General features: G+C 37.1%; 1 protein-coding gene and 1 pseudogene across 4 annotated transcripts in view; one reads left to right on the forward strand and one right to left on the reverse strand.

Annotated features, from left to right (window-relative positions):
* The window catches only part of TEX9 (testis expressed 9), a 216,143-nt gene that overhangs the window by 85,890 nt on the left and 105,765 nt on the right, over nt 1-24,488 (reverse strand). The window lies entirely within an intron of this gene.
* Nucleotides 22,517-22,570, forward strand: LOC132421472 (U6atac minor spliceosomal RNA; annotated as a pseudogene).

The following is a 24,488-nucleotide window of genomic DNA, read 5'->3' on the forward strand; positions in this document are numbered from 1 at the left end:
CCCACCCTAATGACTTCATGCTAACTTGATTACATCTTTAAAGACCCAATTTCCAAATAAGGTCATATTCACATGTTAAGGGGGGGTGTGTGTATGTGATGGGTTAGGACTTCAGCATGTCTTTTGGGGGACCACAATTCAACCTGTAACAGAAATTATATAAACTATCTTCTCTGAGGCCATGATGGAATTAAACTAGAAATAAATAACAGAAAAATAGCTGTAGAATCCCAAAATATTTGGAGATTAAATACACATTTAAAAATAATACATGGGTCAAAGAAGTCTAAAGAGAAATTTAAAAGTATTTTGAACTCAATGAAAATGAAAATACAACTTATCAAAACCTGTAGGATACAATGAAAGCATCACTTAGGATTTTAGCATTAAATGTATATATTAGAAAAGAAGGTAAATCTAAAATCAACAATCTAAGGTTCCACCTTGGGCAATGAGAGAAAGAAGAGCTATTTAAGCTTAAGGAGAGCAAAAGAAAAGAAATAATAAAAATTAGAACAAATCAATGGAATTGAAAACAGGACAACAACAGAGAAAATCACAGAAACCAAAATCTGTTTCTTTGAAAGGATCAATAAAATCAATAAACCTCTAGCCACACTAACCAAGAAAAAAAGGAAATTACCTGTTCTGTTCTTTTATGTGATGGTCAGTCAGGTCAGTCAGGTGCAACCACAAGAGAAGGTATAGAAGAGGCTCATGAAAACAAAGTTCATTATACTCATAGGTCCTAGAATTGGGAGGCACAGCATGGCATGCAGAGATATATGGAAAAGACTCAGAGTAGTTAGGAGGCAGAAAACATGAGTGAAGGGAAAACCTAGACTACTCTATAGAAAAAGTAAGGCAGAGTGAACAGTTTAGGATTGGCTAGTTTGAATCATTTCAGCAGCCCTTTAAGCTTTAGGGTCTGATCCTACTTGCTTGGTATCTGGCCCTGGGATGATTAAAATAGAGGAATATTGCCTCCTGAGGTGTACAGGCAAGATAGAGGAGGTATGACTCTGCATTAGTCAGTTGGTATATTTAAGGTACACACCTGGCTGAGCCCTTTGCTATCTCCAAGAATTGGCTATGCCAAGGAGTCCCTCCCCAGCCAGAAACCTTTTTTAAGACGTAAAAACATAATAATATACAGAGGGTTTCCCTGGTGGCGCAGTGGTTGAGAGTCCGCCTGCCGATGCAGGGGACATGGGTTCGTGCTCCTGTCTGGGAAGATCCCACATGTCATGGAGCGGCTGGGCCCGTGAGCCATGGCCGCTGAGCCTGCGCATCTAGAGCCTGTGCTCCTCAACAGGAGAGGCCACAACAGCAAGAGGCCCGCGTACCGCAAAATAATAATAATAATAATAATAATAATATACAGAAAAATGTATAAATAAACAATACAATACCATTATCAGAAATGGAATAGGGATCATCTTTAATTATCCCATGAACACTAAAAGGAAAATAAAGGAATACTATCAGCAACTGTATACCCAGAAATTTGATAAATTAGATGAAATGAACCAATTCCTTGAAAGATGCAAACTATCAAAATTCACTCAAGGAGAAATAGATAATCTGAGTATCAAGGACTGAATCAATAACTTTCCAGGAAAGAAAGCACCAGGCCCAGATGGTTTCACTGATGAATTCAACTAACATTCAAGGATGAAATGATACCAATTCTCCACAATCTCTTCTAAAAAATGGAAATGGAACATTTCCTTTATTCTATGAGTCCAGCATTACCCTAATACCAAAAGCAGTTAAGGACATTATAAGAAGAAAAACTATGGACTGATATCTCTCATGAACATAGATGTAAAAGTCTTTAACAAATATTAGCAGATTGAATCCAATAATGTACAAAAAGAATTATACAACACAACCAAGTGGGATTTATTCTAGGTGAATAAGGACAGTTCAACATTCTAAAATCACTCAGTATAATTTAGTACATAAAGAGGATAAAGAAGAAAAATCATACAAGCATACAAATTGATGCAGCAAAAGCTTTTGAGATAATCCAACAACATTCCTGGTAAAAATTCTCAGCAAACTAGCAATAGAGGGGAACTTCCTCAACTTGATAAAGAGCATCTACAAAATACCTACACCCAGCATCATAGTTAATAGTGAGAAACTGAATGCTTTCCTCCAAAGATCAGGAACAAGACAAGGATATCCTCTCTCATCACTCTTATTTACTCTCACACCTAAAGTCCTAGCTAATAATAAGGCAAGAAAAGGAAATAAAAGGTATACAGGTTGGAAATGAAGAAATAAAATACCTTCATTTGTAGATGACATGAGTGTCTATGGAGAAATCCCAAGGAATCAACAAAAATCTTCTGGAACTTATAAGCAAGATTGATAAAACAAAATGTAGTATATACACACAATGAAATTTGGATACACATTGTAAGATGGATGAAACTTGAAAACATGCTAAGTGAAATAAGCCAGACACAAGAGAACAAATATTGTATGATTCTACTTATATGAGGTATCTAGAGTAGACAAATTCAGAGACAGAAAATAGAATAGAGGTTACCAGGAGATGGGGAGAGAGGGGACTGACGTGTTATTTTTTTAATGGGTACAGAGTTTCTGTTTGGGATGATCAAAAAGTTCTGGAAATGGACGATTGTGATCATTGAACAATGTTATGAATATATTTAATGCCACCAGATTGTAAACTTAAAAATAGTTACAATGGTAAATTTTATGTTATGTATATTTTTCTACAGTAAAAAATTTCCAATAGAGGGGCAGCCTACAAAATACCTGATCAGTACTCCTGAAAACTATCAAGGTCAGGCAAGGCAAGGAAAGTTTGAGAAACTGTCACAACCAAGAGGAGCCTAAGGAAACACGACAAGTTAATGTAAAGTCGTATCCTGGACTGAATCCAGGAGCGGAAAAAGACATTAGGTTTAAAAACCAAAGAAATATGAATAAACTATGGACTTAGTTAATGACAGTGTATCAATAATGGTTCATTAATTCTAACAAATGTACTATACTAATGTAAGATGTTAATAATAAGGGAAATTGGGTGCAGGATATATGGGAACTCTGTACTCTATTCTCAATTTTTCTGTACATCTACTTCTGTTCTAAAAAATAAAGTCTATTTTTTTAAAAAAAATAAGCTGAAAGAGACTTCTCCAAAAGAATTGTAAGCTAAATCATCTGGGGCATCCTTGTACTGCAAATCAACCAGATTCTATTAAAACAAACCATCAAATGGACAAATATATATGCATTGCTGAAAACTTGAAGGACGCAGAGAAAATTTCTATGTATCCTGCTGACATCTCCCCCTCCAGCTCTTTGCTCCCTCAAATAAACAAAACTGATTCTGGGAATAGGCAATTAAAAATAAAGAACTAATCTGAGAAAATGCCCATAAAAGAACTGTGCTCAGTCTGTGTTTAAGTCAACAGTAATATGAAGGAGCTGAACTTGAGACCCTTGCTCTAAGCTACTAAACGAAATGAAAAAGGCTAAAATACTTCCAGACTGGTAGTGCCCCCAGGCTACCAGCAGAATCAAACACAAATCCTCTTCAGAGAAAAAGATCTCTAATTAAGCCCACCAGATTCCGGGATTAAGATCAAGAAAATGTGAGTTCACCATCAAAAACCACCAAGCAGGGCTTCCCTGGTGGCGCAGTGGTTGAGAGTCTGCCTGCCGATGCAGGGAACACGGGTTCGTGCCCCGATCCAGGAGGACCCCACGTGCCGCGGAGCGGCTGGGCCCGTGAGCCATGGCCGCTGAGCCTGCGCGTCTGGAGCCTGTGCTCCGCAGCGGGAGAGGCCACAACAGTGAGAGGCCCGCGTACCGCAAAAAACAAAACAAAACAAAAAACCCACCAAACATAAAGGAAACAAATCACCATTAGTGAAAAATGGGAAGAAATAATAAATATTTAGAACTCCAAGAGAGATATTAAAATTGTATCAGCTGTGAAATGTAGAATATCTATTTAGAAAATATTTAAAGAAATAAGGGATAGAATCATAATGATGAGCAAGCAACAAGAGACTATCAGGAATGACCAAGCAAATGTGACAAATATTCAAATTAAGCTTTCAGACATCAAATACACATTTGTTGAAATGAAAACACTCAGTGGATGGGTTGAATTGCAGATTAGACACAGATGATTTGCAAAGCATAAAATATCTAAGAAAATTATCCAGAATGAACAGAGAATGATAAGGACATGGGAAATACAAAAGAAATGTTAAACAATTGCAGAAGTTAGACTGAGAAGGTCTGACATATAAATAAGCAGATTCCAAGGACAGATTTTCAGAATTGAGAAGCAATATTACAAAAGTTAATTACTTAGAATCTTCTAGGATTTAGGAAAGAAATGAATGCACAGATTCAAGAAGCACAGAGTGTCACAAAGAGGATAAATTTTAAAATCTATTTGCCTGTCATAAAATCCAAAACACCAAAGAAAAAGAAAAGATCTTTAAAGCAGCCAAAGAGAAAAAAGACAGACAACCTAGAAAGAAGCAATTAGACTGAAAGCAGATGTTTTAATAGCAGTACTGGAAGCTAGAAGACACTAAAATAATGACTGAAATCCTAGGATAATAAGCCCCATTATAAATGAGAATTTGGGTCAAATATGATTGGTGATTAATCACCAATTAATCATTAATGATTGGCTGCCTTTTGCCTAGCCCCAAATTGGTTGGGATAAACTTTTATCTTCTGGGATAGGAATGTGAGTGGGGTACAGGATATGGAGGAAAGGGTAAGGCTGGGTGAGAAAAAAGTAAGCACACTATCCCAGGAAACAGGGAGGCAGGGGCCCTCTATTGCCATTATTCTTCTAGCTAAATCTCCTTTGATTAGACTGACTAAATGGGCCCCAGCTAAACAGGAGGTTACTATTAATGCTGCCACTGACCTGGAAGTTCCAGCCAGTGAGACAGGATCCAGAATTGGCACCACTGATGTTTATTTTGAAGCAGACAGCCACCACCAAGTGGTGCTAAACCACAACCAGGATGAGCAAAGATTTTAATTATAGAGCCAGACCACTAGAACTTCTAGCCAATCAGCTAGACAGACTCAGATGACTCATTTCTTTAATTTTCGCAATAAGCCCACCCTTCTTTTTACACAATTGAAATTTTCCATCTTCATGAATCTTATTATGAGGGGGTTTTATTATACCCTCAAAGTGATCAAAGAAAATAATTTCAGTGTAGATCTGTGTACTCAGTCTCTAATATTATATTGCAAGAGAGAGGGAGAAATAAAGATATCTTCAGATAAATAAAACCTAAGAGAGTTACCACCCACATACTCATACTAAAGGAACTTCAAAATGATGTAATTCAGGAAGAAAGAAAATAATACCAGAGGAACATTTTGAGAGGCCAGAAGAATGGTAATCAAATAAAATGGTAAATGTGCATGTAGGTCTAAATAAATAATTTCTCTAAAATTCCTATCAATAATAATGCCTACCATGTGGTGTTTTTTAAAGAAAAAAGTAAGACTAAAAATTGTATTCTCATCAAACTGGGAGTAGAAGGAAACCTCTTCACCCTGATAAAAAGCATCTCAAAAAAAACTATATCTAACTTCATATTTAATGATAAAAAACCAAATGCTGTTCCCTCATATGAGGAACAAAACAGGAATTTCTACTCTCACTACTCCTATTCATAATCATACCGGACATTATGAATGATGGTTCTATCCTGTGCAATAAGGTAAGTTAATCAATCAAGCAATCTTGGAAAAGAGGAAGTAAAACTGTTTCTATTCACAAATGACATGATTGTCTATTTCGAAAATTCTGAAAAATCTACCCCCGAAAATCTATGGAGCTACTTACTGAGTTTGGCAAAGTTGTAAGATACAAGGTCAATATACAAAAACTAATTGTAATTCTATATACTAGCAATGAACAACTGGAAGTTAAATTTTAAAATGCAGCACTATTTACAATAGGACCAAAAGAACATGAAGCACTTAGGTAAAAATCGACCAAAATATCTGCAAAATCTATATGCTGAAAACTGCAAAGCATTGATGAAAGATTTCAAAGAAGAGCAAATAAATGGAAAGATATTCCATGTTCCTGGTTTAGGAGACTCAATATTGTGAAGATGTCAGCTCCCGCCATTCAACATCCCAGCAAGATTTTTGCGGAAATCAACAAGCTGATTCTAAAATTTATGTGGAATGACAAAGGAACTAGGCTAGATAAAACAATTTTCAGAAAGAAGAGCAATGTTGGAGGACTCACAATACCTAATTTTAAAAGTACAGTAATGAAGACAGTGTAGTACTGACAAAAAATGTAGACATGTGGGTCAATGGAAGAGAAGAGGGTCTAGAAGTAGACCCACACATTTTAATAAAGGTGCAAAGGCATTCAATGGAGCCAGAGAATAGGCTTTTAAACAAATATTGCTAGAACAATTATAAATCCATGAGAAAAAGTTAACCTTGATCCACACTCCATACCATATAAAAAACAATTTGGCAGTGTTTTATAAAGTTAGATATATGGTTACCATACAACACAGCAATTTAGTTTGTAATTACCCAAGACAAATGAAAACATATATCAAAGACAAAAGGCCATATACTATACGATTCCACTAATACTAAATTCTGGAAAAGGCAAACCATAGTGACTGAAAGCAGATCGATGGTCACCTGGAACTGGAGGAGGGAGGAAGGCCTTGACTGAAAAGGGCCGCGAGGAATTTTTAGTTGTTGGAAATGTTCTATACCTTGATTGTGGTGGTGGATACCTGAGTGCATATAAGTGTCAAAGCTCATTAAGCTATACATTTAAAATGGGTGAACTTTACTGTGTGTAAGTTATTCCTCAATAAAGCTGGAGAAAAACAGATTGGTTAAGACATTCCTAAAAATTCCTATACTCAGTCTGACTTGTTTGAATCACTTTTCAACTGACTCAAGGATATCCATCCTTCTCCATATAATACTTTCTTCTGTATCATCAAGTTTAGCTGTGCAACTTTTATTGAGTGCACTACTATTTTCTCCAGATTTTCTTCCATGCTTCTGACTCCATTTTGCAAGTTTTGGAGTGAATATTCAAGCAGTGATGATCACATTGTTTCTGCCACTTATCTCACTGTAACTATAAGATGCCTTCTGACTTCATATATATTAAAATGTGAAGAAAAAAAAGGACATGTTAGAACTGAAATGTGGTAGAAGAAAGAATGTTTAAATCCTCGTGAAACTAACCTTTTATTATTATGTAATAATCTATCTCCAATAATGCTTTTTAGTTGGTCAATTTTATATGCTATAAAAATAACTAACTTGGCATTCTTTTCATTGGTCATTTTCCTGGTCTATCTTTTCCCCATCTTTCTACTTTTGGACATAAGTCCTGCTTTGCCAATTCAAGGACTCTAAAAAGCCAATGCTGGTGTTCAGCAGAGTTTACAATGCCCAATGGGAGAGAAGTGGATATCTCACAGAGCAGTAGCAGTACCTTTAAGGTAAGATTTGTTTGTAACTACAGGACAGACACCTCTAGGGACTCCTAGTAATAACTGAAGGACACTGCAAAAGTGCGTAATGTCCTCTTTAAGCAGGTGGAGCAAAAGCCAGCCACATCTGAGTATTAATGTAAGAATGATTCCTACCTCTGACCCCAAGTGACCTAACTCAGGATACAAATGTGCAAAGTATATAAACATATTTAAAAGCGAGGAAAGATTCCACTAAAATGTCAGCCTTTGTTATCACATATGATTTTTTAAAATCTGTATGTTCTAATTTACTAAAAAGAGCACATATTACTTTTGTAATATGTACAATGCTAAAAATAAAATGAAACACATATGAAGTTACCCGTCTAAAATACAGTGGAAAGACTGAGCAATAAGCAGACTGGGAAAGATCTCTGGATTTGGCAAGAAAGAAGCCACTGGCCTCAGGAAGGATATTTATAGTAAAGTAGAAGAATTAGAAGCCATGTTATAAGGGAATGAGTGGAAGGCAATTACTATCAACAATATGTTTGAGGAATTTGGTGCCAAAAGATGGTTGCATAATTCTTTTGAATCCGTCCATATCCCAAAATCTGAAGCTTAGGCCTGACCAACTGAATTGCCTCTTGCCAATTTCTTTACATATGGCACTTTAAATTTTTACCACATCATCTCTTTTTGCTAGATTTTTTTCCACTTTTTGTTACATTTTATTTTAAATAAGTCATTTAAAACTCACAATTTTAATCATGGTCAAAAATTTGTTTTACTGATATTAATGTAACTTTAAAAGAAGTTTCTCACAATTCAGAAAGCTGTAGGTTATAATTTTCAAAAGTGTTCTCTATTAATTTAGAGTGCTAATATGGTTTTGTTTTTTTCCCCAGTGTTTTTATAGATATCAGAAATTCAGCAGTAATTGTTATTTTCATTTTTTACTTAAAAACATCCAAAGCTGAACATTTCATCGTGGCATCATTGGGAAGTGACTATTCATTTTTCAACATAGCTGTCCTGAAGGGAAATAGTAGAACCAAAAACAACAGCATATACATTAATTTAATTAAATTGAATTAAAACAAACTTATAAAATCTGAGTATTTCTCAACAAATGCAAACAATATAATAAATCAAATATACTATACACCAAAATGCATAAAGTAGTTATAAACGGAAAACAAGTACAGTCCAGTCAGGGCAATATGAAAAGGACTATGGAACTCACTTAATTTATTTCTTCCTGGTCATAAGTTTAGTAGAAAAACTTTAAATGTGTTTTCCAGCTTCAGTTATCAAAGAACTTTGTGACAAAATTCATACAGGGAAAGTTCTCACTTTCTCTTCACCGCAGAAAATGGTGCTGTTATTAATATATGGATTAGCTCTTCAATATTTTATGATAAGTGTAGATGCCTATGTAAATCCTGTTTATTCAAATTACTTGCTTTCAAATTATTATGAGAAAAAATATTTTTTATAATATTAATTCAATACATGCACCCCAATCTTCATAGCAGCATTATTTACGATAGCCAAGATATGGAAGCAACCATAAATGCCCATTGTCAGATGAATTGAATATTACTCAGCCATGAAAAAGAATTAAATTCTGCCATTAGCAACTACATGGATGGACCTAGAGAGTATTATGCTTAGTGAAATAAGTCAAAGACAAATATTGTATGTTATCACTTATATATGGAATTTAAAAATAAAACGAATGTATATAACAAAACAGAAACAGACTCACAGATAAAGAGAACAAACTGGTAGTTACCAATGGGGAGAGGGAAGGGGGAGGGATGAGAGAGGGGTATGGGATTAAGAGACACAAAATACTATGTATAAAATGAATAAGCAACAAGGAGATATTGTACAGCACAGAGAAATATAGCCGTTATTTTGTAATTACTTTAAATGGAGTATAATCTATGAAAATACTGAATCACTCTACAGGTTGTACACCTAAAACTAATATAATATTGTAAGTCAACTATTCTTCAATTTAAAAAAAAGTCAACCTTTTATAAGAGTCACACTGAATGAATAAAATGAATAGTCAAGAAAAATTTCTTTCCATCTCACCACTGTCCCTAACTAAGCATGTTTAATAATCTATTTGGGGAGGGAGAGATGATTTCTGGATGTTCTTCTTCCCCAGAAGATTGACAACTGGCAGCAAACAAGACACATTCACCCACACTATTCTTTGTTATGTAATTTTCAGCAGCTGTTCCCTACCTTCAAACATTGTGTAATTAATGTCAGATGAGGTCAGAAAAGAGTGTGTAAAATCCATAGCCCTTCTTGAGCAAAAGCTGAGCCTTAGCTTTAATTATTCAAAATTTTCTCTATGCCAATGTTTATGTGTAATAATTATTAGACCTGGTTGAAAAGCTGTACCATATTTTGATCTGTCATCCCCCAAATGACAGAGGTCTCCTCAAGTCCTGCCCTGATAATACCAATCTTCTGGTGTCTTTCAGATAATACTTGTTACCTACAAAATGACTAAAAGACTCAGCTGTCAGTCAAGTCATAGAGGGCATGTATCATCTCTCACAATACCTCTCTTGAATAAGGAAGTACTCTTTGATAAACTTTTGAAACAGTGCTTTTGATTTCCTCCACTTTAAATGGAACTTGCCCATTCAAAACTAGTCTTTCATAATTCAATTCTGCAAATATTTGGAAAAAATTAGGAATGTTTGTAATTCTATGTAGTCACCACATGTATTTTGAAATAATGTTTTGGGGTGATGAGAATGTATAAAACAGAGCATTTAGCTATGGAAACATTGTGAAAACAAGCAGGAGTTCAAAGGATGTTGTGAATTCCGGACCTTTATCCAATAATATTCATCACTTTGAGCGTGACACGAATAAACATTTGCAGTTGATTCAATAATATGGAGCTAGAAACTAGAAACAGAAAAGGTTTATTGGGGGGCGGGTAGCTAATGAGAATTCAGCTCAAAATGTGCATGACGCAAACACAGCTTGGTAATTGTAACCATCAAAGATATCCTTAACGTTAACTAGAATGGAATCCCAACCTACTTAAAGTATTTTTAAAGTTTCAGATGAAATTATACTATAGAATCATCACATTTTAGAGGAGTACAGTATTTGGCATAGGCCCTTCATTTTCAATAATTAGGAAATCAACCTTTTAAATCTAGAGAGATTTAAAAATTCATTCAAGGTTACATGGGTCATTAACAGTAACTTTGGGGTTAAAAGCCAGGTTTTTATGACCGCCAACCCCACTGTTTTTGATAAAATTTTAAATTAGTGTAATACTTTAATTTTATAACCACTATAATAATTTATTTTTCTCTAAAGTGTTTCAAAATCAGAATTTAACCCTTAGACATGTTAAAAGTACAAAGTTTAAGAAAACAATCCTGTCCTGACATTCTGTCTGTAGCCAACTATAAAATGTATAAAAATAAAATACATGCTATTTCCGAGGTATAAATTGGGCTGGGTAGGAAAATCCATTACATATAAAGCTATATGTTAGCAGTTTATAAAATGTTTAAATGATGTTGGAGGAAATGAGACTGAAAAAATGTAAAAGTCAAGACAACAATATGATAGAATTTGTGATTCAGAAAGGGCTAAAACATGTAATAGTTGTTATAGGAATTCAAGAAGGGAAAGCTCCTAAATGTCTTGAGAAATAAGGAAAAACTTCACGGGGAAGGAAAAAATACATTTGAAGGATTTGACCTGGGCCTTAAAGAATATGTAACATTTGGCAAACACTGGGAAACAAAAGAATCATTTGTATTTGGAGGGAAGGGAAGAGGAGACTGGGATGTCCCATACAGTGTTAACAGTGGGTAGCAGGGAGTAATAAGGAGTGAAGGACAGTGAGAAAACGTCGAAGGCTCCTTGAACTTTGGAGAAGTACTATATATATTTTTTATTTTGAAGGAAAATTCATCCAACAGCAGTAAATAAAATGAATAGGAAGAGGACCTCTGTGTGCAGAGGTCCCAGCTAAGAAACTATTTTGGTAATTAGACATTTAAAGCATTTGAAAGAAACAAAATTATACTTTGAAAGACAATATAGTATTGTGCAAAGAACACCCACTTTAGACTCCGATCTGGGTTTGATTCCTGGTTCCACCACCTAATAGCTGTGCAAACTTGGGTAAGTAACTTACCTACCCTGAGCCTCAATTTCTACTTGTCAAATGCAGAAACCCATATTGTAGAGTTGTCATGACAATCAATAGGTAGTAAATATGATTATTTTAAAATCCTCTAATTCATAGTTTTTGCACATTTAGAGTAGGCTTCACTGTAGTTAGGCCCTGCCTTTGAGAGGCCTCATAACCAGAGTTGTCTGCCAGTAGAATAGAAAGTCTTGTAGGGTAGTGTATTCTTCATCACTAATAAGCATTCACTCAGAGGCTGAATGAGACCACACATCATGGATACAGTAGAAAAAGATTCTGGCATTGGTTGAGACATTTGTTATGAACTGAACATTTTTGTCCTCCCAAAATTCATGTTAAAACCCCACTCCCTAATGTGATGGTATAAGGAGGTGGAGCCTTGGTAGGTAATTAGGATTACATGAGGTCATGAGGGTGGAGCCCTCTTGAACAGGATTAGTGCCCTTGTAAGAGTCACCAGAGAGCTCGCTTTCTCTCTCTGCTCTCTGCCATTTAAGAATATAATAACCATATGCTAACACATATATATGGAATTTAAGGGAAAAAAATGTCATGAAGAACCTAGGGGTAAGACAGGAATAAAGCCACAGACCTACTAGAGAACAGACTTGAGGATATGGGGAGGGGGAAGGGTGAGCTGTGACAAAGCGAGAAAGAGGCATGGACATATATACACTACCAAACGTAAGGTAGATAGCTAGTGGGAAGCAGCCACATAGCACAGGGAGATCAGCTCGGTGCTTTGTGACAGCCTGGAGGGGTGGGATAGGGAGGGCGGAGGGAGGGAGACGCAAGAGGGAAGAGATATGGGAACATATGTATATGTATAACTGATTCACTTTGTTATAAAGCAGAAACTAACACACCATTGTAAAGCAATTATATCCCAATAAAGATGTTAAAAAAAAAAAAAGAATATAATAAGTCAGCAGCCTGCAACCTAGAAGAGGGCTTCTCAAGAACCCAACCATGCTAGCACCCTCATCTCAGAATTCCAGCCTCCAGAGCTGTGAGAAATAAATTTCTGTTGTTTATACACAATCCCATTCTATGGTATTTCTCATATACCATATGCCTGAACAGATAAGACAGCACTGAAGTAGATGATTTCTCCAGTGCTAAAATTCTGTTGTTGAAGACTAAAATAATCTTTATAGATGTTACTTCCTAGTAGGAACTTTAGATCAATCAATCATTTAGCACGTAGCCCATCGAGGAGGTGTTATCTAAACCCTGGTTACTCAAAGTGCAATCCATGACCATGAATTAACAGCACCAGTATTACTTGGAAACTTATAAAATGCAGAATCACAGGCCACACCCCACAGCTACTGAATTAGAATCTGCATTTTAACAAGATCCCCAGGAGATTTGTATGCATGTTAAAATTTGAGAAGTACTGATCTGGGCTTTTTAGGATTGTAAGGAACAGTCTCATGTTATTTCAATTAATGAGTCTCTATTGTGGATATACAGGAGGAGGTCACTGGAAGAAAAGGAAATCGTCTCAAAAGCCATATAGCCAGGCCATGGAGAACTGGGGTGTCATTAAGGAAACAACAGAATGTTAGCAATCTACTTACTTCCTCATACAGACAACAGTAGACTTTCATTGCTCCCCATTCTAGTGCTCCACGACTCAGTCACTGTCTTTATTGCTACTGCTCCGGGCAAGAACAGTGAAATAACCCTTTCAAAACAAGTGTCTCATTCAAACTCTCCAAGAGAAGTCTTTGTTGGTATTGGCCAGTTACGGGGCACCTGGGCACCACTCTTGGCCAAAGCTCTCACAATAGGCTCACTCATCTGCTTGCCAGGTCATTTGCTACCTTTGGGTCTAATCAACTGTGGTTATGGTGTTGAGATCCTATAAACCTGAGCATGGCCACCTACACTTAAGGGCTGCTACTGGTCTATTTGTTCAGAAAGGGGCTGTGAGCAGGTCAGGCACCCAAACATTAGGCCCTATATTACAAGGATCCAAATATTTATCAGTTTTGTATAAGAATATGAAAGAACTTACCTTAGGTAGTTTAGATGAGCTGAATTGGAGAGAAGATGGAGAGGGAAAAATAATTCAAAGGTATTTAGAAATGTAGTTTCCAAGCACTCTCATCTAGTGTGAAATTATGTTACAGAGCTTAGTCTTTATTAACTGACTATCTTATTTCAGGGTTTGGGTGGAGTAACTAAAATTTTGTGTATGAAAAGCTTATTTTTAAATTTCAAAGTAATATATTTCTGATGTGATGGCAAACATGTTTCCTGCTATTCAGTAACCTGATATAAAAGCATCATATTACAGTAAGAATACTGAAAACAACAGAGATAATAAACAAGAAGTGCCATCAGCCACTGCATTGTCAAGAGAAGTAAATAATTTAAATAGGTTTATACTAATGGAAGACACATGGCAGAGCTTGAAATAGAAATGCAGCAATTAACATCTCCGCCTGCACCTCACACCTAACACCTCATCACTCAACACTTTCCAACCTACTTCTGTCTGGGAGTCCTTTTAAACCTGCACAAGCTAACTTCCCTGAATGAAGTTAATTCCCCAAAGTATCGAAGTCGCTTCTTTTTCAATCTTGTTCACCTTATAATAGCTTTAAGCTCACTTACAGGGATGGATACCTTCACACCAAGAGCTTCATTATGTACTTATCATGCATCCTCTCCCACTCATCTCAAGTACTAAGGAGAATGACAACAGTGTCTAAAGTGCCTCCTTAACAAAATTAGGCACTAGGATTTAGAGAAATCAAGAGGAAGCATATTGTATACCTCAGCTTGGTATTTTAGTTTAAATAACATTTTGAATGATTAAAGAAATACACAGTGCCAGATAAAACAGCAGTTCTCTCTTTTACACATAACTCAATCTTTGTGACTACATTTTTAAATGATTTTAGGAAGCCAGAAATTTTTTGAGCTCAATATTTTGGCAACTGCTAAGTCTGACTGCTTAAGACATTTGCTGAATCTAGAGTTAATAACCTCTAGCTAGGCCTGATATTTTGACTAGCTAAAAACCTAGAGATCAGTCAAGGATTATTCTGCCGTCCTTTCATTTTTCTCCATTCAAAACAATATTACACAACATGCAAATACCACCACACTGGCTGCAGTCCAACCCTTGTGCAGTCTTAGTCCTCTGCTTGTGAAATAATTTTTTTATGTTCAAGTGAAACTACACACTCTGACATTTTGGGGGCAAATCCAGAGGATTTTGCCTACAACAGATATGTTCTTCAAAGGAGGATGGAGTTCTAACCTTCTTATAATTGCTGTTTGGGCTGAAATGTTCAATAATGATGGTATCCTATCATAACTCCATTATCTCATTTGAGACAGTTTATTAGGCAGATCTCTCTTTGTCCTTAACTGGAGACAATAAACAGAAACCTGGCATAAATTTCAAACAAAGTTACTTTGGATCCATGATTGCTATAATGTGAAATGTATCTTTCATAGAAAGGTGCACAAAATCTGGGCAAGACCTACAAAACATGGTTAATAGCCACAAATTATTTTCATCTTTTTCTCAAGAGACAGGGAAAACATTGTATCCTAAGTGTCTGGGGTTTGATAGCCTATGAAGGGAAAATTGACAAGGGTCTCCTGAAACAGTGACCTTCAATCAAGCTATGGAAATGTTTTACAGTTGCCCTTCTTCCATCTTACCAACTCCACCGCCACACATGCTACAGACTCTTTAAACACTCATTATGTGGCATATTCTTGCCTGGTCTTGGCCACAGCAAGCTATCAGTTAATTGACTATCTTCTAAACTGTTACTCCTCCCACAAATATTTTCACTTTAGTTAGGGACCTTTTAAGGACCAATGCAAGCTCAAGGCCTAATGAAATGAATCAAAAAATCATGACATTTTTGGGACCACAACTGATATGTCCCCTTAGGCATCTTTGGGTAGTTCTCCAGGCTGCTACTGTTTTATACTTTTCCTAGACCAGGTGTTTTGTTTGAATCAGAGCCTAAGTGGAGTGAGGAATGATGATAGTACCTGATCATCACTACAGCAAGACTTCCTGTACTCCAGTTCTGAAACTTCACATTTATTTTAGAATAACACAGCAAAGTATCTGAGCCAGTGGCAGAGACCTCAAGCACAGAGACTCCAAACTACAGTAGAAAAGTATTTTGTACCTCCACAAATTCTAAAAAGTATTTATATCCTTTTTGCACCACTGAGTTGAATAGAGGAATAAAGAAAAAATTTTTCTTTTAAAAAAAGCTTTTAAAAACTCTTAAAAAGAAAGGAGATGTTTTCTCACTTCTGCTCCTTAGAACTGCATACTGCTACACATTCTGCTTGAAGGAGGAAATTAGACAGATGAAGAAGGAAACAGAGGTGATTAGCTTGTCACTGGAAAGGAATATTAAAGGATGGGAAAACAGAACACATTTGTCAGTTCCTTACATAACCAGGTGAAATAATTATATTTAATTGTTTCTGAATTATTTAACTATGACATACCCCCAAATCCTTAAGAAAGCCACATTTGTCCCTGAGCAGAGTATTTCAGTCCAATGTAAACTCTTGCCTATTTTTCTTATACAGAGGCTTTTAAAAAAGTAATTTACTATCTCTTTAGGAACTCATTGCAGTGGACCAGTGTTTAGGTGTGTTTATTTCTGCCACCCCTAATCGCAACACCAACTTTTCTCCAGCACACAGAGCTTCTTTTCTTTCTCTTTAATAAAATACTGAATGTTCTGAACCATAATATTTGCCCCTACTTCCTTCCTTGACCACAGATGGGTAGATGGAAGATTGTTGTCTCAAGTAAAACAGACAACCACAGATAAAATTATTCTTAACATTTTTAGTTTTTAAAACCAGCTACCATGAAATTCATTTTCTAAAATGAGCAGAGGTGGTCATGTGGCTCATTTGTTTACTAGCTATGCGACAATTACACTTAACCTCTCTGAGCCTTAGTTTTCTAAACTGAAAAATGAGGATAACAATACTTCCTATTTCATAAGGTTACTGTAAAATGTGACAGCAATAATATGAAGTGTTAGAAGAGTTCCTTGCATATTATTAGCTATTATTCTTACGGGGTCACAAGAGTAGTGACCACCAATAATAGCACCAAGAAAATGGGAAAGAGTGGTATTTTAGTACTGAGTTGAAAGTTCATGTTTAAACTTTTAAAATTCTAGACTCTGGGCTTCAGCACAGGGCTTGGCATGGAATTAAATCTATGTCAGTGTAATAGAAAACCTCACTTGCCAAAAAAAACATAGTTGATAAAAAAAAGTTGGGTATCGGCATATATGATAAATTGGGAAGATCAATATGAACTCATAACTTTTTTTAAAAAGAACTATCTTTTCCACCTCTGCCTCTAAAATTATCAGCATTTTTGCCTATCAGTAACTCTCCTGTGTACCTAGAATTAACATTAAAGATTTCCTATTAAAGTGAACATTTTTATAATTATGATTATCTTTTTAAATACTTTATATTAATTTTTCTTTTGCATATTCTCACTTCCTTTCACAGACTCACATTTTACATCAATTCTTAAAATAATAATAATTTTTATTGTTATTTTCCTGCTCAAATATCATAGCTTGAGCAATGGGAACATTTAAGGGACTCCACACTTTTGGTTTTTGTTATTACTCCCCAATAAAATTAACCAGGAAATCTTGGAAGAAAGTAAACAGCATGAGGCCACTTTTAAAAAAATTTTTCCAAATTTCTACTTATTGCTCAAAGTACAAAAGAAGCATTCCAGGTGCATAGGTTAGTGGCTGGGGTGTTAGTAAATGACCGACCTAAAAGTCTAAAAGCCTGGCTCTCTTGCCTCAAGTTGGGAAAACTGTCAGTGTGATTTATATTCCAGAGGACCCAGCCCCATTCTTAAGTCAGACTTAACCTGCGACCTCATCATTGCATGCTCTTTCCCCTTCCCTATCCTGCTTGCTTCTATCCCTCTTTTTTTTTTAAACTCGTATTTATTATAGAAAAATCCAACAGATTTTATTACATTTGAAAACTTTGCCATGAACTTCTATATTATTGTATCCATAGAAATCTAATCTATTTAATGTCCTAAAGGCTACATTTGTAAAACTGAGCTATATTTCTTCTATTTTTTTAATTCCATTAAAGAGTCAAAATTAAATGGTCTACTCTTTTTTGATGTTAGAAGAAACTGTTCTTTATTAACATATGATTTAAAATACACATTTATAAACAGTGATTGTGTTGAAATTCAAATCTTTTAGATTGTTTTCTACTCATGATAGTTGTTCAAAACGTTTCCACAGGACTTATATGCTATTTTAGTACTGATCGCTGGTTGGTTTTCAGAATGGGTTCAGGTTTCCTCCAAGGTAACCTAAAAGACACAGGATTCTGGTGGCCCCTTGATGAAACATGCACCATTTATAATGATTTTCCACATGATTATCCCAAATAGCCACAGAAGAGCACAATTTTAGGTGTAAGTTTTCTTTAGAAAATGCTGAAATCTCTGCCCCGACTCAGTAAAAATGCTTCATCATTTGTATTGTTAAGTACATAGCAGAGCAGAAACTCACAATTGCAAATGCCACAGGAACCAGTGCCTGGGTAGGAAAAACAGAACAGTAATTGACAAATTGCTGGAGGCTCAGTACAGACAACTCTGAGGGTTAAAAACTCCAAAGAAATTCAGTCATGGAGGGTACCCACATACTGTGAGATTTACCTCTAGGACTCTGACCAGATTCCCACAGTATATAGTGGAGAGAAATCCCCTTGGTCTTTCTTCAGGGGGAGAGGAAAAGAAACCATTTAAAATACACCAGAGCACTGCACTTCTATCTCTTTTAGGTTTCTTCTGGAAGTACACTCCCTCAATAAATCCCCTGCATCTGAATCCTTGTCTCAGCTTCTGCTCCTACAGAGCCTCAGGATGTGTTAGGAATGGGCTAGGAAGTGGACTCTAAGGATGGTATTCAGGAGCTGAATCACTTGCTGGCCAGCTGCCAATGAGGACCTCACCCCTGTGGGTAGGTAGAGTATTGGTAGTCCTGGTATCCTGAAGCAGTAAAATCATTAAGGCTTCCCAATTGTGGCTAATTGGGATATGATCTGGAAGAAGATGCACTGGCTTGTTCAATATCTCTGGCATTTGAGAGGTACCGGAGAAGTAGTAATTACAAGGATTGTGGAATTGCCTAGTTGTTGCTGAACACCATCAATGTTTTGAAGTGAAAAAAGAAAATGATAGGCTAAAGATGACTACTCATCAATTCAAAGCAAAGTGTGAATACTAAAGATCTTATTAGGTAGCACTTAAAGAAGTCATCATTGGCTGAGGACCTCATCTTAAGAGTAGCGGAATTTTAGAAAATATTGCATTTTCAACCCTAGAAAGTTTCCTATGCCAAAATCAGGGCCCTGATATGGAAAGAATGAGACCCTGAGACTTGAGTTAAGGATTCTGGGTAGATCCAGCTCAGAACTTTGAACCCCTGGTATATCTGAACCCTCTGAGCCTACAGATATGCCCCATTCATTCTTGTTAGAAGATGAGCACTGCTCTGCTTGAAGAATATGCAGATGTTTCAAATAGACAGGTGACTTACAAAACAATGCTTATCCTTCTTGGGATCTGCCTCCAACTTATGTCCAGATCAATAACTAGAGTAAAATCTCAACATAATTCGGTAGTGTCGGGTTTGCTAAGGCAGAAGAGAAATGAGCAACAAATGAGCTGTAGCATCTCAATAACATGCAGTGACCCAAAACCGGGACCATATACATGGAAGTAGATCCTGAGGATGCTGAATCACAGGGAACAGAATATAAAGCGGACTGAAGAAGAGTCTGTTGATATACAGGCACTCTCCTATAACATTGGAATTAACACCCTGGCAAGGATCTTGACATCCAGTTCTAGTAAGTTTCTGGGATGGTTCTTAGAAGCTTTGAAAAAGCAATGGCCTATGTTAAATGAAGTGGAAAATTCAACAGCTAATTATATTGCCTGGTATGGCCCTGAAGACATGCTATTTACCAAAGCAATACAAGATGCAATGGTGAGGACGGGCTGCAGCAGCAGGGAGATGCTCAGTAGTGCCTGTTCTCTGTAAGAAGAAGCTGACAGTAAGAAATTTTGTAACACAACTAGCCTCCCTAATAGTGATGGTATAATCCTGGAATAGTAGAGGCCAGGTGGCAGCACCTAACTGTCAGAAGCAAGGTGGGTGTAATTATTCTCTTGGGTAGCAAGGCAACTAGGGAAGCCCAACCCACAGTAATTTATAGAACATGATGTATCCAGGAGCTAGATAGGTATCCAACAAAGTATTACTCACTATAAACAATCAATCAGGGACATATATTACTGGATCAGCAAAAGATTGGGGTCAGCTGCCCCAGTAGGAAGAAAAAATCCCTTGCCTAGTTTCCAGATCTAAGACAGTTCTCAGACTCAGAACCCATCAATTAGGGAAGCCAGATCCCTTGAAGAAGGACACTGCAATACAACAGCAAATGTGTACCACAGTGATTCCCCAGTCCTCCCCCACAAAGACTTTTCTCAGGTAATTATAAACTGAGGAAAGGGAACACATACAAGTTTCTGAGGGATGTTGGATGTAAGGTCTGAATGAACAGAGTTGAATACCCCATGGCCCAAAACGTTATCACAACACCTCTGTTAGACTAAGGAATAGAGTTCTGTTAGAGTAAGGAAGTCAGATAAAAAATGGAATCTTGGCCTAAGTCCATCTCATAGTGCCTCCATTGGTTCCAAGAATAAAAATAAATATAAAATGATCTAAGGGTCATTTCCCTGGTATCTAAATACATAATTGGAGTGGACATTCTCAGCAACTGGCAGAACACTCACATTGGTTTCCTGACCTATGAAAGAAAAACCATTATAATAGAAAAGGCCAAGCGGAAACCCCTGATATTGCCCTCCCCATCCTTGGAAGACTGTAAAATCAAAAACAATACTGCTCTAGTGGGAACAGCAGAGATTAGTACCATCTTCAAAGACATAAATGATGAAGGTTTGAAGGTACCCATTTTTTTTGTTGTTTTGTTTTTTTCGTTTTAAACATCTTTATTAGAGTATAATTGCTTTACAATGGTGTGTCAGTTTCTGCTTTATAACAAAGTCAATCAGTTATACATATACATATGTCCCCATATCTCTTCCCTCTTGCATCTCCCTCCTTCCCACTCTCCCTATCCCACCCCTCTAGGTGGTCACAAAGCACCGAGCTGATCTCCCTGTGCTATGCGGCTGCTTCCCACTAGCTATCTATTTTACATTTGGTAGTGTATATATGTCCATGCCACTCTCTCACTTTGTCCCAGATTACCCTTCCCCCTCCCCATATCCTCAAGTCCATTCTCTAGTAGGTCTGCATCTTTATTCCCGTCTTGCCCCTAGGTTCTTCTGACCATTTTCTTTTCTTTCTTTTTTTTTAGATTCCATATTTATGTGTTAGCATACAGTATTTGTTTTTCTCTTTCTGACTTACTTCACTCTGTATGACAGACTCTAGGTCCATCCACCTCACTACCAATAACTCAGTTTTGTTCCTTTTTATGGCTGAGTAATATTCCATTGTATATATATGCCACATCGTCTTTATCCATTTATCTGTTGATGGACACTTAGTTTGCTTCCATGTCCTGGCTATTGTAAATAGAGCTGCAATGAACATTTTGGTACATGACTCTTTTTGAATTATAGTTTTCTCAGGGCATATGTCCAGTAGTGGGATTGCTGGGTCACATGGTAGTTCTATTTTTAGTTTTTTAAGGAACCTCCATACTGTTCTCCATAGTGGCTATATCAATTTACATTCCCACCAACAGTGCAAGAGGGTTACCTTTTCTCCACACCCTCTCCAGCATTTATTGTTTGTAGATTTTTTGATGATGACCATTCTGACCAGTGTGAGATGATATCTCATTGTAGTTTTGATTTGCATTTCTCTAATGATTAATGATGTTGAGCATTCTTTCATGTGTTTGTTGGCAATCTGTATATCTTCTTTGGAGAAATGTCTATTTAGGTCTTCTGCCCAGTTTTGGATTGGGTTGTTTGTTCTTTTGATATTGAGCTGCATGAGTTGCTTGTATGTTTTGGAGATTAATCCTTTGTCAGTTGCTTCATTTGCAAATATTTTCTCCCATTCTGAGGGTTGTCTTTTCATCTTGTTTATGGTTTCCTTTGCTGTGCAAAAGCTTTTAGGTTTCATTAGGTCCCATTTGTTTACTTTTGTTTTTATTTCCATTTCTCTAGGAGGTGGGTCAAAAAGGATCTTGCTGTGATTTATGTCATAGAGTGCTCTGTCTATATTTTCCTCTAAGAGTTTGATGGTGTCTGGCCTTACATTTAGGTCTTTAATCCATTTTCAGTTTATTTTTATGTATGGTGTTAGGGAGTGTTCTAATTTCATTCTTTTACACGTAGCTGTCCAGTTTTCCCAGCACCACTTATTGAAGAGGCTGTCTTTTCTCCACTGTATATTCTTGCCTCCTTTATCAAAGATAAGGTGACCATATGTGCGTGGTTTATCTCTGGGCTTTCTATCCTGTTCCATTGATCTATATTTCTGTTCTTGTGTCAGTACCATACTGTCTTGATTAGTGTAGCTTTGTAGTATAGTCTGAAGTCAGGGAGCCTGATTTCTCCAGCTCTGTTTTTCTTTCTCAGGATTGCTTTGGCTATTCGGGGTCTTTTGTGTTTCCATACAAATTGTGAAATTTTTTGTTCTAGTTCTGTGAAAAATGCCAGTGGGTAGTGTTGTATGAAAGGAGAGAAGGTTAGCACTCCCCTTGAAGGTACCCATTTTATTCATCTGTAACTGCCCTGTCTGGCCTCTAAAATAAAAGGAGGATAATATCTCGAATTTAACTAAGCAGTAATCCTAATTGTAGCTACTATAATGGATGTGATATCATTGTTATAGTAGATTACCACAGCCCTTAATAAGTGGTATGTGGCTATTAATCTGAAATACGTGTTTTCAATACCTAGAAGCAGGAGGAGATTAAGCACTTTGCTTTTACGTGGAATGGACAATAGTATACATTAATGGTCTTACTCCAGGGTTAACTCTCCATTAAAACATAGTGGAGGGCTTCCCTGGTGGTGCAGTGGTTGAGAGTCCGCCTACTGATGCAGGGGTCATGGGTTCCTGCCCCGGTCCGGGAGGATCCCACATGCCGCAGAGTGGCTGGACCCGTGAGCCATGGCCACTGGGCCTGCGCATCCGGAGCCTGTGCTCCACGGCGGGAGAGGCCACAACAGTGAGAGGCCCGCGTACCGCAAAAAAAACAAAACAAACAAACAAAAAAAACATAGTGGAAAATACGTGGACCATCTGGACTTCCCATGGAACACCACACTGTTCTATGACATTAGAGATTTCATGTTAGTTGAACTTACTGCCTAAGAAACAGGCAAGTACTCTGTATACCTTGATAAGACACATGCACTCCAGAGTATAGGAGACAAACCCTATGAAAATTCAGGCCTACCCATGTGAGTGAAGTTTTTAAGGTCTGGGGCTTGCTGAGACATCCCCTCCAAATTAATATTGAGATCTATTTCAGGAATGGGTTTAATTTTCCTGCCCAAAGTGCCTCAGACAACACCACTATACAAAGGATCACTGTCTCAGATGAAGTGAGCATTTTTACAAAAGAGATGTGGTGGTGGACCCAGAACCATGAGAGTCACTGGTCCTATCACACACTGTATCCCTCCAAACCTGCAGGCCTGATAGAGAAGTAGAACAGACTTACGAAAGCACAGCATCATGTATGCATGGGCATGATTCTTCAGGATAGGGTTCACACAAATCAGTAGCCATTGTATGGGGATATTTTCCAAACAGGGGAACCCAGGTTGTGGAAGTAGGAGTAGCTTTCTCTACTAGCGCCCCAAGTGATTTCTGTCACTGCAACTTCATGCTCTGCAGGCCTAGAGGTTCTAGTTTGCATAGGGGAAATGCTTCCAAATAGGAACACAGTAATAAGAGTCATTAAACTTTACTATGAGGCTACTGCCTGCTCATTTTGGATTCCTTGTGCCAAGAGGCTGGCTGTCAAGGAAAAGAGTCCCTGTACTGGCGGGGTAACTGACTTGGATGAGGTAGCATTGTGTTACACGATGCAGGGGAAGGAAGCCTATTCTGCACTTAGCTGGTCCACTGGAATGCCCCTTGATAACTTCCCTAGGCAATTTTCATAGCAAATGGACAAAGCTTAAGCGTCCACAACCTAAGACAGACATGGTAACTCAGGACTTAGATCCCTCAAAGAAGGGAGTCTGGATAGCCCCACCAGACAAGCCACCTAGCCCAGCAGAAGGGCTAGTTAAATGTAAAGGAGATATAGGATCTGTGGAAAAGGAGAGACATGATGAGTTTCAAGATCAAATGCAATGTTAGGATTTGGAATTTTTCCTACTAACCCTGTTGTAAATTTCTCCAGGAAAAAAAAAAGAGTAAACAGAAGCCAGGATAAACTGTCTCCAGATGAAGTTATGTTTCTCAGAATGTTTCTGAGACTACACTCCTATAAACCTCCCACATGCACATCTCCATCTCAATCTGTTTCTCAGAAAACCTAACTTAATATCATACCCACTGAACAAGTTGAGATCATGAGGATATGATGCATAATTTAGCACTGCTATAAACTAACAGACAACAAGGGTTCTGAGGAGAAAAGAAAGTACTCCAACTATATAACCACACACAGGAAGC

This window comes from Delphinus delphis, chromosome 2, assembly GCF_949987515.2.
Source record: "Delphinus delphis chromosome 2, mDelDel1.2, whole genome shotgun sequence".
Lineage (NCBI taxonomy): Eukaryota > Metazoa > Chordata > Mammalia > Artiodactyla > Delphinidae > Delphinus > Delphinus delphis.